The sequence below is a fragment of the Ptychodera flava genome, chromosome 11 (genome assembly GCF_041260155.1).
Source record: "Ptychodera flava strain L36383 chromosome 11, AS_Pfla_20210202, whole genome shotgun sequence".
Classification (NCBI taxonomy): domain Eukaryota; kingdom Metazoa; phylum Hemichordata; class Enteropneusta; family Ptychoderidae; genus Ptychodera; species Ptychodera flava.
This window is the reverse complement of record NC_091938.1, coordinates 10,583,610-10,600,503: the sequence shown is the minus strand read 5'-3', so window position 1 is coordinate 10,600,503 and position 16,894 is coordinate 10,583,610. Positions and strand designations below refer to the sequence as shown.

General features: G+C 39.5%; 1 protein-coding gene across 14 annotated transcripts in view; it reads left to right on the top strand.

Annotated features, from left to right (window-relative positions):
• The window catches only part of LOC139143493 (neuropeptide S receptor-like), a 215,979-nt gene that overhangs the window by 75,540 nt on the left and 123,545 nt on the right, over positions 1 to 16,894 (top strand). For all 14 annotated transcript variants that reach the window (XM_070713877.1, XM_070713861.1, XM_070713873.1 and 11 more), the window contains exon 2: positions 9,006 to 9,117. The gene's annotated coding sequence lies outside the window, so the exon portion shown is untranslated. The remainder of the gene's footprint in view (positions 1 to 9,005; positions 9,118 to 16,894) is intronic.

Sequence of the window (16,894 nt, the reverse complement as noted above, 5' to 3'; positions counted from 1 at the left end):
TTGGCAAATCGCCCAATGCTTTTAGTTCTGATTGAGAACGCGGATTTTTAAGCGCCGTTTAGATTTAAATTTTGTTTGACAAACGCATCATGATTCTGATTTTAGTTAGCAAGCTCAGTAGCAAACTGTCTTATTCTAGGACTGGCGGTGTTGTGCTATTTCGGCCACTAATATTCTGAAATATTTTTACTCGCTCATATAAATGAACTCTTTTGAGCCTTTTAGGACAAATATGAAGAGAATGCATACTCAGTTTGGTATCTCCGACGGGAGACAACTGCTGCAAAGGTCATCACACGATCTAGTTTACTTTAATGATAATAGTTAAAACGCATATATTTGCGCCGAAATGTTCAAAATAAACAAGCGATGAGTTTGTCCGTGTTTGCACGTATGTCGAACGTGCCGCAGTTTTTACACAACGCAGTCACGCTATCGTGTGGAACAGACAAGAGACACCTGTTCGGTTGGCGACGTGTTTATGACATTCTAAGGCATATAATCCCGCCCAGGGGCCCTAGCAAACATCGCTAAAATGTCTCCTTTGTCAGCAACGTCAAATATGATTTTAATAATACCAACGAATAATGCTCTTTACCGTCCCCAGACAGCCGGTGTCTTCCATTGAAAACACATATATATTCATTGCAATAGAGTAGCGACCAAAAGGCCAGGTGTCTGGTAATGTTGTAAAGAATTCGACGACGAAGCGGCAGCTATTCAGGCTATTCACTTCAGGACTGTGATTCTTCTAGTAACGTGGTGTTTCCAGTACTTGCACTGAGAGTTTTGTTTGCAAACAATATTCTGTTAGATAATTATTGTGCATATTTGATGCACCGGGCTTTAAACAGTCTTAATTCTGTTTAATAAATTTACTGTTCTTTTGTCATTGAAATCTTTCTGTGTAAGTGTAGGCAGACAGACAGACAGACAGACAGTCTGATGGATGTATGCATGTATGTATGTATGTATGTATGTATGTATGTATGTATGTATGTATGTATGTATGTATGTATGTATGTATGTATGTATGTATGTATGTATGTATGTATGTATGTATGTATGTATGTATGTATGTATGTGTGTGTGTGTGTGTGTGTGTGTGTGTGTGTGTGCGTGCGTGCGTGCGTGCGTGCGTCTGTGTGTATGTGTGTATGTATGTATGTATGTATGTTTGTATGTTTGTATGTATGTATGTATGTATGTATGTATGTATGTATGTATGTATGTATGTATGTATGTATGTATGTATGTATGTATGTATGTATGTATGTATGTATGTATGTATGTATGTATGTATGTATGTATGTATGTATGTATGTATGTATGTATGTATGTATTGATGTATGTATGTATGTATGTATGTATGTATGTATGTATGTATGTATGTATGTATGTATGTATGTATGTATGTATGTATGTATGTATGTGTGTATGTATGTATGTATGTATGTATGTATGTATGTATGTATGTATGTATGTATGTATGTATGTATGTATGTATGTATGTATGTATGTATGTATGTATGCATGCATGCATGCATGCATGCATGAATGGATGGATGGGCGGGCTGGCGGACGGACGGATGGATGGATGGATATATGCATGATGCATCCATCCCTCCATACATTGTTGCACGCATGTATGTATGTGGTGTATATGTATGTACGAGAACATTACGGTTATTGCTTATTAAGTTTCCATAACAATCTATCATCACCATTAATACAAATATTAAAACAAAGACGACGTTTACCGAAGAGAAATGTACATGCGAAAGCACAAGGCGACAGATCTATGCAATTTCAACAAAATGTTTCACCGAAATTAGCAGTCATTCCAGGCTAACATATTTATTATGATCCTTCTGAATGAATAGGAGAATTTCCTTCAACTCTTTAAACTATAGCCCTTTCGTCGCCATGGTTTGGCCCAAACCAATAGTTATCGATGGTGATTTTAGACCTGTCCATTTTGATGTGGGGGATTGGCAGGCAAAAGGAAACATCGTATGAAGTCGAAAGGGAAAAGTCCAACGGAAACAGTAAGCATTCACGGGAAGGAGTAGAGAAATTTGTCATGTTCATCGGCTTTTACGAGTCTCGTCGTCTCGGCATTCCCATTTCAAATTGAAGATTACACTGACATTAACTCAATAAAAAAAGATTGACACGTGATATCGAGACATCCAAATTTCGTGGGTAAGTTTTTTATTGCTGTAACCACCCTTGCATAGCGATGACGACAGGTAAATGAACTGTTGCCGGATGTAGACAGGAATCACAGATATTACAACCCCATTTTTCAAATCTCGATGCGCAGTGACGGTATTACCGATCCCCATAATACAAGATTTAGGACGTTTGCACAGACTAAATAACTTAGACACTGAAAGTCATGGAAAATACATACGTAAGCTATGACTTACTGATGTGTAATTCGGATATATGCAGCTCATCAAACCCCAAGAGCGCGATCAATCTCAAATCCACCCAAACTTGACCATCATTAAGGAAAAAAATGAACATGGAAATCGGTTCTGTACGTGATCTTAACGAAATAACTAACTTCCATCAGCCTATTTCATACACACCTGCCCTTTCAAATGTGTTGGTTTGTTTTTCATGGCGTCAATCAATCGAATCACACAGCCCTTTCCCTGCAAAAATTTGCCCTTGAAGCATTAGAGCACAAGCATATCTAATGCATGTGATACTCAATAAGACGATATGGTATTTGCATCCAACGACAGCAGCATTTGCACAGCATTTTACACATTCATAAGATACTTATTAAGGTTAAAAATTGGTCATTGCGACAAGTCTAAGTGAGGCAGTAGTTTATGAAACAGATTGTTCTCTACATCGTTTGGTGTTAGTTACATAATTGCAAACCATTCATGTGATGACGATAGTACACACTGCCAAAAATAACTTCAAATAAACTGAAATTGAAATGTCCGTAAATTAACATAAGCCGTATTTTTTTCTGCATTGGGAGCTCAGCTGATCAACGCTACGTTTCTATGATACGAGCTGGTTAGATTGTTATATTGTTGTCAGTGCGTTATTATTCCTTGAAATCCAACTTTGACAAACGCTTTGGCTTTACATACACGATGGGCCACTTTATTCAATTATAGATAGGTGATCCTGTGTGACAGGGAGACTAAAGATGACACCTTGAGAATTCTTTACCCAAAAGAGTTTGATAATGTCGGTAATATTTTAGAAACACCGCTGAGAGCTCACTATCTGTTCGTCTATCGACTTCGAAAGCCGTGATGAATAAATCAAAGTCGTATTCCCTGCATATCATCTTTACAGCAAACTATTCTACGTTTTTATCAGCAAGCGTAGTCCGGCATTGATAGATCGATCATGGGTTAAGCATATGTTGACAAATCGGTTACATCTAACAAAACAACATCATCCCCCGGTGCTGAGCGTTGACCCGACAAGCACCTATCCCAGCAGGGGGGAGTGAATTCGATACATGGCCATTGAGTCGTGTCACAATTCTCTGATTGACCCGGCATTCAATCCGATCAATCGTTTCAACAGTCCAACACTTCTCGGATAGAGTGAAACAATAGGACGGTTTGACAGATGAAAAATACCAGGCTTGTCTCAACTGTCTTCACTTCGAACGTGATTCAAGCGCCGATAGAGGGCGCTCTGACTGATCGATGACAAGCGATTAACCAATATCTGACGTCTGTCGTGATAGAACAAAAAAAATGTTTTTACCAGTGTTTACACGGGGTTTCGTTTAATCTTTAAGCAAACAGATGATTTTTGTGTTTTCCGAAGAAAAGAATCATTATTTTTTGAAATCATTGTACCATTGTTTCATCATGTTAAAAGTTGCATTCTGAGGAAATGAAAAGGGGGGGGGGGGGCTTAACTCGAACTCTGTTATAAGAGCAATGACATTGTAATTATACAAATTACTGAATTTTTGGTGTTTCCCAAATCTATTTATGTTGCATCTACGGGCAGAGTTGGAGTAAACTGTCACAGGTTATTGATATTCGAGTACAACGAAGGCTCGTCACTTGAAAGAGACACGCAAACAACTTAGTCCAGATCCGGAGGCTCTGCCCGTTTAATAACTTAGGTAATCTATTTGTAAAACAAATGACACAAAACTTTATTTAGTTTGACTCCCCTAACACTTTGGCAACCGTCACAGAATGAAAAATTAATCACAGTTATTTTTATAGACTCAACTTTCTATGAATTTGTCGTATTATGAGATTAAAATGTCTCATTGCGGATAAAATTCCATGACATCACAAATCCTTCCCTGTTTTAATTTTCAAGAGTTAATGTCAGACCTCGACAGAAACATCTCAAATTGCCAATCACTTTGTACGTTTTTATTTTTCTGTCTAAGGCTTGATGTATCGCATCAACGAACAAATGTCAGTGTTGCGTCAAACCTGCGCACGCAGTGGTTCGTATTCCATTATTTGAAAATTCGTTGAGTTTGATTTTTCACAAAGTAGATGTTTGTTTTTGGCGTCATTTGCATAATTATAAGTGAAATGTATGTGTAAGTGTGTGTGTTTTAAGAATGAACTTCAATAAAATGCGCTATGAATAATGGGATCGTCTGAGAGAGTCGCAAGTCAGGTCAGCAAAGGAAAGTCGTTCGTTTTGCAAACTGCTGCTTATCGAAGGATCGAGAGTGCGAAGTGTATCTGTGAAGCAAGAACTGATGTGATAGTTTAGATATACCTATTGAATAACACTCATGTAAAACCACGTGATGTTATGATGTTAACGATATGTTGTGGACATCTTTCATTATGGACAAAATACTAACCATAAAGGTTACTTCAAAAAGTTGTGTAATGTTGTTTATCCAAGGCCTTCATGTTTGTATTTTTTCGTCTTTCACGAATGTACAATTTATACTTTTGTGTGTACATGTCTGTATGGAGGGGTTCCCACTAGATACGTTTCACCACTTGCGAGTTCATCGTCACGGTTATGGATTTCGATTGTCAGGTCTTCGTGGTCATTCCCGAATTATCTCGAGCTGAATTACCTTTTGATCTCAGTCACAAGCTTCGACATTTTGATATGAGTCCAAGTTGAGCTAACGGTGGCTCGATCGCCAACACGCTGTGTGACTGAATGAAAAAGCATAGCGAGGGATGAAACAAAGGTACACCACTGAAACAATATATATCAATAGTCAAGATTTCCTTCAGTCGCAAAGGACCATTTTTGCTTGGTAGTGATTATCACATAAATCCATTGTTACGAAGAAAAAATTCTGTCCCACGGTTTTTGAGAAAATTGCGGTTTCGGTTTCAAGAATTTTGACACTTATGGTCTTTAATCATTTTGGGTGAAATGACTGAATGGATTGAACTTAAACGCCCTCCCTAACCTACATTAGCGAATTTCGCCTCACGAACTTGAAGTCAGCAACGAAATGAGACGGCCTTTCCCCCCAAGGAGAAGTTGTCATGATACCGATGACAGGTGCTTTGAATGATGGAGACGGTCGTCACCTTTCGTACCCCTGCCTACTCCTCATTCTTGAGCTAATCCGTCTAAAATGGATGGCGTTGGATCAGCGGCTTACACTGATGCGATTACGGCTGCGCTTAGACTGGATATATGAGGGTTTTAAGGGATTCCGGTGCAGTTCGCGTTCGTGAAAGCAATCGCTCGCTTTTCCAATACTCCCATTTGTCACGTGTCAATCCACGACATCAGCATTCGTACACCTTGAGGAAGCGCTTGGGCTTTGACATTACGAAATACCCCAGAGCTGCGTTTTAGGAGCCCTTTACATTGTACAAGTAACATTAATTAATTAGTGTATGTTTGCAACACAGTCGTGCGTGACAAAAATGATCATGTGTTGTAATTTCTTGGTGGTCTGGGACCAGGAACGAAGAAAAGCAGCCTCGGCAAACTTTCTAACATTAATTTGCAGATTAAAGTCGTTTCATATGCGGGCAAATGTTTAGAATCTTTCGTTCAGAATATGGGTAAAACACGGGCATATATTTCAACATGGACTCGATGTTGCATCAATTTCGTTTTGCGCATCGGTGATCCCAGTCCGTCAAACCTTGGATTTGAGGCGTGCTTGGCATCGAGGATTAAGCTTAGAACAAGAAAAAACATAAACGGGAAGGCACAAATGGAGTGAAAATTATTTTTTGCCTCGTGGGCGGGAAAATCGTCAGTAATTTTCTCTAGGCCATGCCATCTTCGAGTGCACATCACATAGTTCAGTGATAGCTGAGTGCATCTGAACTGTTGGCAGGTGTGTTTGCCATGTCCCTGGGGGACGATAAAGTACCTTACAGAAGTTAATTTTTCATTAGAACGATTATTGTTCCGGCGTGACGCATTAATCAGCATCGCCGCTTACTAGACACGTCTTTTGCCATGGCCACCGTTCACAGAGAGTGACAATTTATGACGCCGTGATGACCCACACGATATCCGTTAACGAGCGTTATAACGGTGTTACGTATGACATGGGGGTATAAAAGTTAGGCTGTAAGACAGCCGTATAGTGAGACAGAGACTTGGAGACCGAAATAGAAAGACGGCGATAGGGGGGGGGGGACTTGGAAGAGGGAGAGCACACAACATATTAAAAACGTATTATACATTTGCCTTTGAATTGAATGCGCATGCCCAATTGTCATGATGTTGACATATCATAAACTTACAAGCAGTGTAACAGCAGCTACGAGATTTTGTGATTTGACAATAAGTTTTTAGAAGAAAAAGCCTGACTTCCTTTATCGTTTTAGCACTTCTACGAGCGAAAACATTCAAGCGATGTCACGCAGACCATGTTAAATATTTATCAGTACTCGGGAAGAACTGGTTGACGTCACACTTCTTAGATGGATTCGTTCAGGACACATATGGATGAACACACGACATGCGCCTGACTGGAAGCGTTCAAATCCCCAAGGGAGCGAACAACGGAGGGGAATCGCCACCGCACACCGCACGACACAGCAATGACGCTAATAGTACATCACAATTATTCTTGAAAATCGGCTTACATCGTTCATAGCTCACAAATTGTCATTAATCACAGATCTCAGTCGCACACAAATCTTTGCGTATTAAGCTCAGGTGGTGGTGAAACAACGAAAAAAAACTTCGAGACTTGCCGTATCATACGCTTGATTAAAAAATATCGAGGTGTCACTCAAGGCAGCGTTGTTGAAATGACAGGGAATTACTGTCATATCATACGGGGGATGATCCACGCTTCCCCGTACGAAACTTTGATCCACTGTCGCGTGTAGCGTAGTCAAATACGCTCACCTTCGAACATTTCCAGGTTTGCCCTAAAGAGTCTTGTTGGCCATTTGTTACGAAGCTTGCCTTTGGCGTTTGAGAGCACGGATATTCACTCGCGCACCTGCAAGTGATTTTCATACAAGTCTGTAGTATAAATGAAAAATTAACTCTCGGAATTGTTAGCTTGTCAGCGTTGGTACACAACATTTATCAAATAATATCAATTATACGGTTACCTCCAGTTGACTGGAACAATAAATTCTCTCGAGAAAATTATTTTACAATAATTTAGAGGCAAACGCGTAATCTGATCTCCATGTAACTGTAAATTCGCCACTACAACTTAAGCGTTTTGGAGACCTCTTAAAGGGACAAAGTCGGCCAATTTTTCATAAATTTTGTTTGATACGAGATACTATTTATATTGTTTGACATGTTGAAAGATACTGAATGAATGGGTGACCATGCATATATTCGACCTCGGTTTTAGACACGATACATGAAACCATCGCGAAAATGATTTAATGGTCATGACCATTAATTCATTTTCGCGATGGTTTCATGTATCGTGTCTCAAACCTGGGTCGAATACAGGCCTGGTCACCCATTCATTCAGTATCTTTCAGCATGTCAAACAATATAAATAGTCTCTCGTATCAAACAAAATCAATGAAAAAATGGCCGACTTTGTCCCTTTAAAGGCGAGACTCCGTTTACAACATTTTAGTAAGACCTTTTGTGACAGGAAAGTTACGGAAATGGTCTACCTCAATTGGAACACTATGTTATTTATGTCGCGCGTCAAATTAGCTGAAATTAGAAATAAAATGAAAGAGAGGATACGCCTCGCTAGGTATGTAAGGTATAATTGTGCACATGAAGCAGTACCTTTGTCCTGAAAGATGATTTATGTTTAATTAAGTCGGAAGATGCGAAGTGGCATATTTTATGGACACGTTGAAAAACTATACGATTTACACAAGAAAGACAATACTCAGGCGTAAGTACTGAACTGTAAAGAATTGACAGTGTTCATATCACCACAGAGTGATATTAAGCAGCGTTGAACAGGTATTTTTTTGCTGCCACTAGACTTAAATATGCTCCTCGTAGTTTATTGCATAATTCTCATATATATATATATATATATATATATATATATATATATATATATATATATATATATATATATATATATTTATATATATATATATATCATAAATTACTTCAAATAAAGAGAAATAAATGTCTTATATAATAATTACAAATTTAAAACCACAACGGTCTGTTTTATTTAGCATCGAGCACTGTAATTTCCCCGAGGACATCTGTATTCTTTGATATGTTATATACGTCTTCATTTGTCCTTGTAGAGGGACTGTGGTCCGGGTACTTTTATACGTCATATATTTACTTAACATTCGTTGATGTCATTGTATGCCTTATCGATACTTTTTTCCGAAATTCTTATCGCGACTGTGAGTGAGGAAGTTGACGTCATTTATAGGCCTCGCAGTACTTCGTTTACCTTACATAATTTACTTCTGTCCGTCTACCCCCACCTGTTGGCGCTAGCCGGCGTACACGGCGGTTATGATAATAGCTCGGAGAATTACATGGTTGTCTCGACGACCAACAAGAAAACACGCCCCTGCAACGGACCACTGCAGATCGTTGCCTTACGTAATTTTTTCTCTTTACAGAGGACTTGTCAACCATCCCCACGAAGAATTTTAATATCTTCGCGGGAAGTGGAGTGGACTGAGTTGTGGCACGTAGAGCGGCCAGTGTCTGTTACGCGATCTTGCTTGGCAGGTAGGACAATCTGTTTGCTCTCGCACAAGTAGTGCACAGCCATACGGCTGCTGCTCGTTCCGGAATGTGTGCAGTGATGTTGTCTTGTTATGAGTGATGTCGAAAAGGGAAGTAATATGTCTTAGAGGTGGGCAATAAAACCCACACATCAATAACCAGAGACTGCGTAGCTCATGGCACAGGTGGGCGAGTTTTCAGTCCATTGGTCAGAAGCAGTGACTGTGTAATATTTGCATAGTACAGATATATCGAAAAATGCACTTAACAATCGTGGAGACGTTATTGCGTCTGCCCGGTATGTCTTAAGGTTATACAAGCAAGTAATTTTGTAGTTCTATGATTACGGCAATCACTCAAGCAATTTTTAAATGTGACATTTGATTTATTAGCTCTTATTAAAGTAATGCTGATGTAGGGAGTAGTTAATGCATTTCTATGACAAGTCTGATCGCTATCGACAACAGAATGTCGCCTATGTAACCACTTAATTATTCACATTGTTTGAACTGATGAAGCTTTTATAGACTTTGGACCATCTGAAACACCATTAGATGTTTTGTCTATATCAATACCGCACACATATCCTTAAAAGGGAACCTGTATTTTCCTTCCCGCGGCTGCCGCATCCGGAAAGTGATATTTCAGTGACATTGGATTTATCGCGCCTCTAGGTCGAAGTCACAATGAAGGCCATAGGTGTTAGCACACGATGTAAAAAAAGATAAGCGAAATTTGCCTGCATGCAGATGAGAGATAAAATTGTCAACATTGTTTTCACTCCACGTGTCGTGATGATCAGTCATTTGGCTAAATCGAGCCCGTTGATTTATTGCCATCATAAACTGCGCAATATACGTCGTTCGTGACCAGATGTCATCACAGTTCACTTTTCATACTTAGAGTCGTGAGTGGAGAGAAGTGCCGCTTTCGGCGGCTATATTGGTAAGAGAACAAATGATGTCTAAAGCCAGTCATAAAGTCATCATATAATTGTATTCTTAACAGAGGTATTGGTAATTTGGCGTCGCATGGGCCTTTTTGTCTGTGTTTGCGCCCTGAGGCTCTCTCAGGTAGCGAGCCCCAAGACAAAACTGGCGAAATACGTCGTTTGGTCTGTCGTGATGCGCGTACTGCGATCTTTCAGTACGAGCGCTTGACTTTCATAACGCTCTAAAAGTAATATCAGGCAAACAAATGGCGACAGCTGCGTTTGATTTAATGTTATGAGGTCAACACAGTTAGCTGGCTTTCCGAGTTGCACACCGGTGTCCGGTCGTTTAAATGTCTCATTTCTCCACCTATAGCAAGACGCGTACGCGTGAACGTGGCGTAGCTAAGACTTTCTCTGACGTACAACTAACTGCCTTGCGGTGTTTGGCAGTTTGATTTCGCGTGCAGAGGGGCTCATATAACTTGCCATTAAAATACACAAATTATGATTGTAGATCCGGTTTAAATGACTGGTAGTTCTGACAGGTGAGGCCCTGATAATAAATCAAAGACAAACGACATCATCGCGACTCGGAGGGTGCTATTTACTGGCAGCTGACATCACCTTTGATTCTAAATGTGTACCTTGGCCTTTAAATGTCAAGGGGAGCAGTATCTCTTTGACAAATCCTTTGGTTGGTCTAGTCTTGGTCTATTAGCGAGTGGGATAACTTGTCCTCTGGTTGATACCGAGTACTATAATTGTAGAAGAGAGTTTATGACAGCAGTTTATGACAGAATATTTTTCAGAAAGAAAACCCTCATCATTGCAAATATACCATCCTTTGTTAGTCTACAGTTTGTGTTGACCCATTATAACACTTGTTTAAGTTTAAGTTTTGTCGGAATCGTGTCAGCAAGAGTGCCGTCTTAGAAGGAACCAAATGGCCAAACAATTAGGCCTAACAACTGTTACAAATTACACAGAAACAATTGACTGACAAAAAAAGACACAGAAATAACACAGAAACGAAAAACCTACAGTAAACAATGGAAATGGGCAGAAAACAACCACAATACAAAAGAATCATAAAATCACTTGTGAAGAGGTCTAAGTAGCGTTCAGTTTTTACGGCTGGGGGGGGGGCGGCAAAATCTTGTCGCCGGTGTTCAAAAAAATATAGACCCCCCCTGCATTTTTCGTGAAAAAAGATGACCCCCCCTTTGTCAGACTAAAAAAATTGATGACCCCCCCCCCCTCTTAAAAATAACTAAAACCCATATGTCAAATTTACCCGCATGGTTTGGATTTGAACTCCGGTACGCGGCGCACTTTATTCGTGTAGCAGAGATGCCAGTGCACAAACTTCTCAGCCACATCCATTGAAACGTCTGTTAATTAGGACGACTGTAAGGCAATTTTTAACTTCATTTCCATAGACAACTCATGTCCATGGACATTGTATAAAGTGAACTTTATTGGAGTGGTTCGCCAAAGGCAACCCTCCGGTTAAGAGGGTCATGGGCCATTACGTAAAGTCAACTTTATTCTAGTGGGCCACCAAAGGTGGCCCGCCGGTAAAGAAGGTCGATCATGGCTATTGCATAAAGTAGACTTTACTGGACAGGGCTGTTGAAGGCGCACGGCCATTAAGATTGCCGTGGGGTATTACATAAAGTCAATTTATTGGAGTGGGCCGCCGCAAGGCTGCCCGCCGGTAAAGAGGGTCGATCATGGCCATTGCATGAAGTAAACCTTATTGGAGTGGGCCGCCAAAGGCGTCTGCCCGTTAAGAGGGTCATGGGTAATACATAATGTATATTTATTGTAGTGGCCGCCGAAGGCGGCCCGCCGGTAAAGAGGGTCGATCATGGCAATGGCATAAAGTGAACTTTATTGTTGGTATTATGTTTTTGAAAATGTGGTGACCCCCCCCCCTTTCCTACCAGTGAAAAAGCGATGACCCCTCCTTTGCGGATTCCAAAATTTGATGACCCCCCTGGATTTTGCCGGCCCCCCGGCCGTAAAAACTGAACGGTACCTAAGTACCTTTTGATTCTCGTAATAATGGCAAAATTTGATTTCAAATAGAGCATTTACACGCAGAGTAGATGCCACTTTGATTTCAATAGTTTTGTAAATTATTTTTTATAGAAACAATCTTCCCAAGAATTGTATGCTAACATTTGAAAAATAACAGTATAAGTTTTCATGAGCAGCAGTTTGAGGAAAACATCGCTAATCTTTAATTTTCGTGGCGCGTGTATTTACGTCTGTTCACTAATTTCATTTGTTGTACAAAATTAGTAATGACTCCCCTAGTTAGCGCCGAACGGAAAGTCTAAATGAAATGCCTTATCTCAAATAATGCAAAATAGAAAGTCATTATCTCGACGTTACGCCCTGTTCGGTCACGAGGTCCATCTTGTTACTGCCGGGCCTGTGGCGAACTCTGAAGCCCGTGGTGGCTCAGTCAGTGTAAACAGAAATGTGATCTGTTTCTGGCGATAAAAGACAATACACTAGTCAGGCCGACAGGCCAATCCGTCTCTGTTATCTGCATCGGAAATTACGAGGCCATAACAAGAGGTAGAGATAATGTTGTTAACTAGGTCTTTATACGTGACAGGTATATAAATGTTGTCGATGTCAAACTCCCCCCCCCTACCCTCCCCATCGCAAATGCCAAACGAAAAAGTATTTTCGGTGAATATCACGCAATGAACATTGACAGTATAATAGAAAGTTTGCTCAGGTTTCTGCTAACAGATATCGGATTGCACAGAACATATAATATTTATTGATTACCACATTTAGGTATCAAGTGAGAACGTCTAAAAGTTAGATACAACATATGACAACATGGCATATGAAAAGATTTATTTCGTTATATATATATATATATATATATATATATATATATATATATATATATATATATATATATATATATATATATATGTTTCATGCATCTTGCAATCTTCAGTCTGAAGTAACATATATTATTGCTTCGTACTTGAAGTTATTCATGTTATTATTCATAACGCTCTGCTTTTAGTATCGATCATTGTAATTTCCCACAAGGGCATCTGTATGCTTTGATATCAATCACTCAATCAATCAATCAATCAATCAATCAATCAGTCAGTCAGTCAATCACTCAATCAATCAATCAATCAATCAATCAATCAGTCAGTCAGTCAGTCAGTCAATCAATCAATCAAGCAATCAATCAGTCTATCTATCTATCTATCTATCTATCTATCTATCTATCTATCTATCTATCTATCTATCTATCTATCTATCTATCTAATCTATCTAATCTATCTAATCTATCTCATCTATTTACCTATATGAATGCTTGTTTTGCAATGTCTGTCAAGTAGCAAGTGAAGGTTATGAAAGTTTCCCGATAGGTGTGTTGATATTTTACAGCGACAGCCATGCGATAGTGGAGAAAGCGAAATTCTCAGAAATGGATGTTGTTCACAGAATTCGGCTCATTGAACTCGCTGCGAGTCAGCAAGCTTATCTGATACAAAAGTGGGAAAAGAGCTGTAGTCAAAGGGACGATATAAAAGCAAAGGAACTAATGAAAAAAGTAGGTTTCTGATTAAACCAACATCGCTGGAAGCAACTCAACAAATTGGTTGACACCACCACGGTACGGGAGACTGAACGCATTTGTGTCTTCATCAAAGACAGAGGCCCGCCAGCTGATGAGTGTATCCCTACCGCTGCGCCTGCCTTCAAGCTGGCGTATTCTAATATAGTAAGACTTCCGACATGGTATGTTAGACCCTTATAGGCCATAGTGTAGACACTAGTCTCATCAACACCGGAGACATTGTGACTGGGCGTGAATGTTAGTCAGGTGCTTTGTCTGAATTATGCGCAGGCGCAAAGAGGAGTGTGGCTGTTATTTTGTGGCAGTGATTCCGGTCACACATTTATATGTGAGAAACCTTTCATTTTTGCTAAGAGAGTTTTCCACAATTATGATACTGTTCTTATGTCAAACGTACCACTATCTTCGAGAATTACTTACTTTTACGTCGAATCTGAACAAGGAAGCGTAAATTCATTCGTCTAAACAAAGTTGCCCATTTTCCAATGCATGGAATTTTAAAACAATTCTATTTTGAAGCAAATGTGGCAATGTAAATGAACAGGGTGTGATTGTTTTTCCGATCAAAAGGCTTAGGGTCGGTTTCGATGATGCGACTGTCCTAAAGTGGGTTATTTAAATACCAAGTGTGCAATATATCATTGAAAGCTATATTTATCTGCAGTTTTGGAGATGAAACACAACGACGATTTATTGGCATTAAAGATGAAATTAATATGCCTTCAAACGAAATTCTAAGCTTTAAAATGGCCGCAATCGTGTTTCGTATTGCAAAAACGACAACCACTTTAAGAATTTGAACTAGTCTTTGCTAGTTCTATTTTACAGATGGCTCGCAAAGCCAAGAACTTGAAGAATCGAAATCATATGTCACTGACTCTGGTCTAATCTATTTCACTGCCAGTTCATATGCTCAGTAACACTGACTACGAAACTGTATCCAAGGAGCTGCAGTCTACACAATGAAAGAAAGAAAACAAGTTCTACCAAACGTCAAATGACCAATGGTTAGGCGCTTCCCCTATATTGCGAGCATTCAAGTGTCAAATATTGTACCCATTATGGATATAATCAATATTGGATCAGGAAGAAGCTGCCAAACTGTAATTTCGCCACTGTCCAGACATGGCACAGGCGAATCAATGAGCCAATTCATTTTCCGCTCCATTTCACAAACTTGATTGTCATCAAATTTTGAATTCCAATTGAAATGTAATGAAAAACGTCATGTATACGATCTACTGTAATATTACTTGCATCTTTATTACACGTTGTTTCAGTCGCCCAATATGGCGAAAGTCAAAGGCAGGATGGCGGGCGGATGGACGATTGATGTAGCAATCTACAGTGTACACTAGTGTTTGTGCATAAAGTGTGAGTTAAACTTGACCATCCCAATGCTTGACTGGTCTACCCTAACAACATGATGACCATATTTGGGATTACAGTTATTCGCCATCGTTTTCTTGAAGAAGAAAATTCGCAAAAGCAATTTTGCAAAAATTAGTGTTTTCATGCGAAGGCGCTCCCAGTAGGCGATAAAAAAGGAGCTCAAACCTACAATGTGGCACAGTCGATAAACTTGTTCAAGTAGTGTTTACGACCGGATAAATATACCTTCAAGTAGTTCAGTGCCATGTAATGTTTGTGCGAGTGGCGTACATTATTGTGAATATTTCGACTAGTCGCGTTGAATCATACATTTCTTAATCTCGTAATTGTTGGTAAACTAAACGTGTAACTGCGCAGACTATGTGTACACAGCAATAACCCGCTAGTGCATTGTGTATATTTGATTTCACTTATGTAGTGTTTGATATGTCATCATTATTGTTAAAGTAAGATAATATAATTATGAAAATAAAATTAAACGTGAAATAACGTTTTGAAGGTATATTTAGTCAAAGCGCGATGTACCACTAGAGAAGTATATTTCAATCAAATTTTGGCATGCTGACTCTGAGTCAGCAAAAACTGAATGAGCAAAACTCAAAATGGATGAGCTGCCGTCGCTGAGCATTCGACGATGGTAACGAAAACAGACTCCGCCTGGAAAAATCCTTTAACGAAAGGTTCCTTAGCTCATTCCCAACAGTTAATGATTACTTTATTTATGTGACTTATTTCGGTAACTAAATCATTATGCTCGCCAGATCTTTCTGATGCCATTGTACTGCGCTTTTGACTATCACCAAGGGATTCAATTACCGGGTGTGTTCGCATACTGGAGCTGCAAAGAACGAGAATAAACAGTCCTCCTCTCATAGATTGTCCGGAGCTCAAGCGAAAAATCATCTCACAGTGGCACACCTATACCACAATCGCTGTATGCGATACTATCTCGGCACCTTTAGAAATGAGCATGACAGCCTCGTCAGTAATCGAAGGCGCCCCAACCATTCCATCAATAATAATGATGCTGTTCTAACCTCACGGGAATAAGCCCTTCTCGTAACGCAGGTAATGGCTTTTTTATGATGTGAATATTCATAGTGAAGACGGAAAATGTCCGTGTTAAAATAGATTACCAATCATTTTATTATAAGTACTTGTTTTGAATCCCAATAGTGTCTTTTTATTAACGAAGAGTTTATTCACAATATGTCAACCAGAGCATGCATTGCGACTTAAATCTTGCTTAATCTCGCGATAATGAATCTCATGTTTGTCTTACGACGTGATCTTAATGCAACAGAAGCAAATGGAAGTATCACGTGATAGCTGAAGGCAAGACGTGGTTGCCGAGTGAAGCAATTCCAGAGATAGTCAATGGAAATTATGTCGCCACCAAGCGGTATTTCGTGAACAGGACAATTAAGGTAGTATTCGAAAGTAAAAAACTTAAACTTTTGCTCAAACTTTCCCCGAATGAAACTTTCGACCATTCTCTTACCAAATCAGCAATAAAAATCGGGGATCACCGTGCAAAGTTTGGAACTTTCGAAACAAAATACCCAACGTTTTGCAATATTTGAAATTCAAAATGGCCGCCATTCCTGCATTTATTCTATGGGAACATTAAATTTTGGATTTTCAAAAAAGTAAGCCGGCGAAATTTTTTGTTTCTCCAAGAGCTTTAAAATGGGCTCCCACAAGCGGTAGATCAAAAAAGAATGTACGGCGAGTTTTCAATCGGGTGGGAAATCATAAAATATGGTATCCAGTCGCATGCGGAGAGGCAACAGACAGAACCGCTCGGCGGTAAAATCCACACTCTA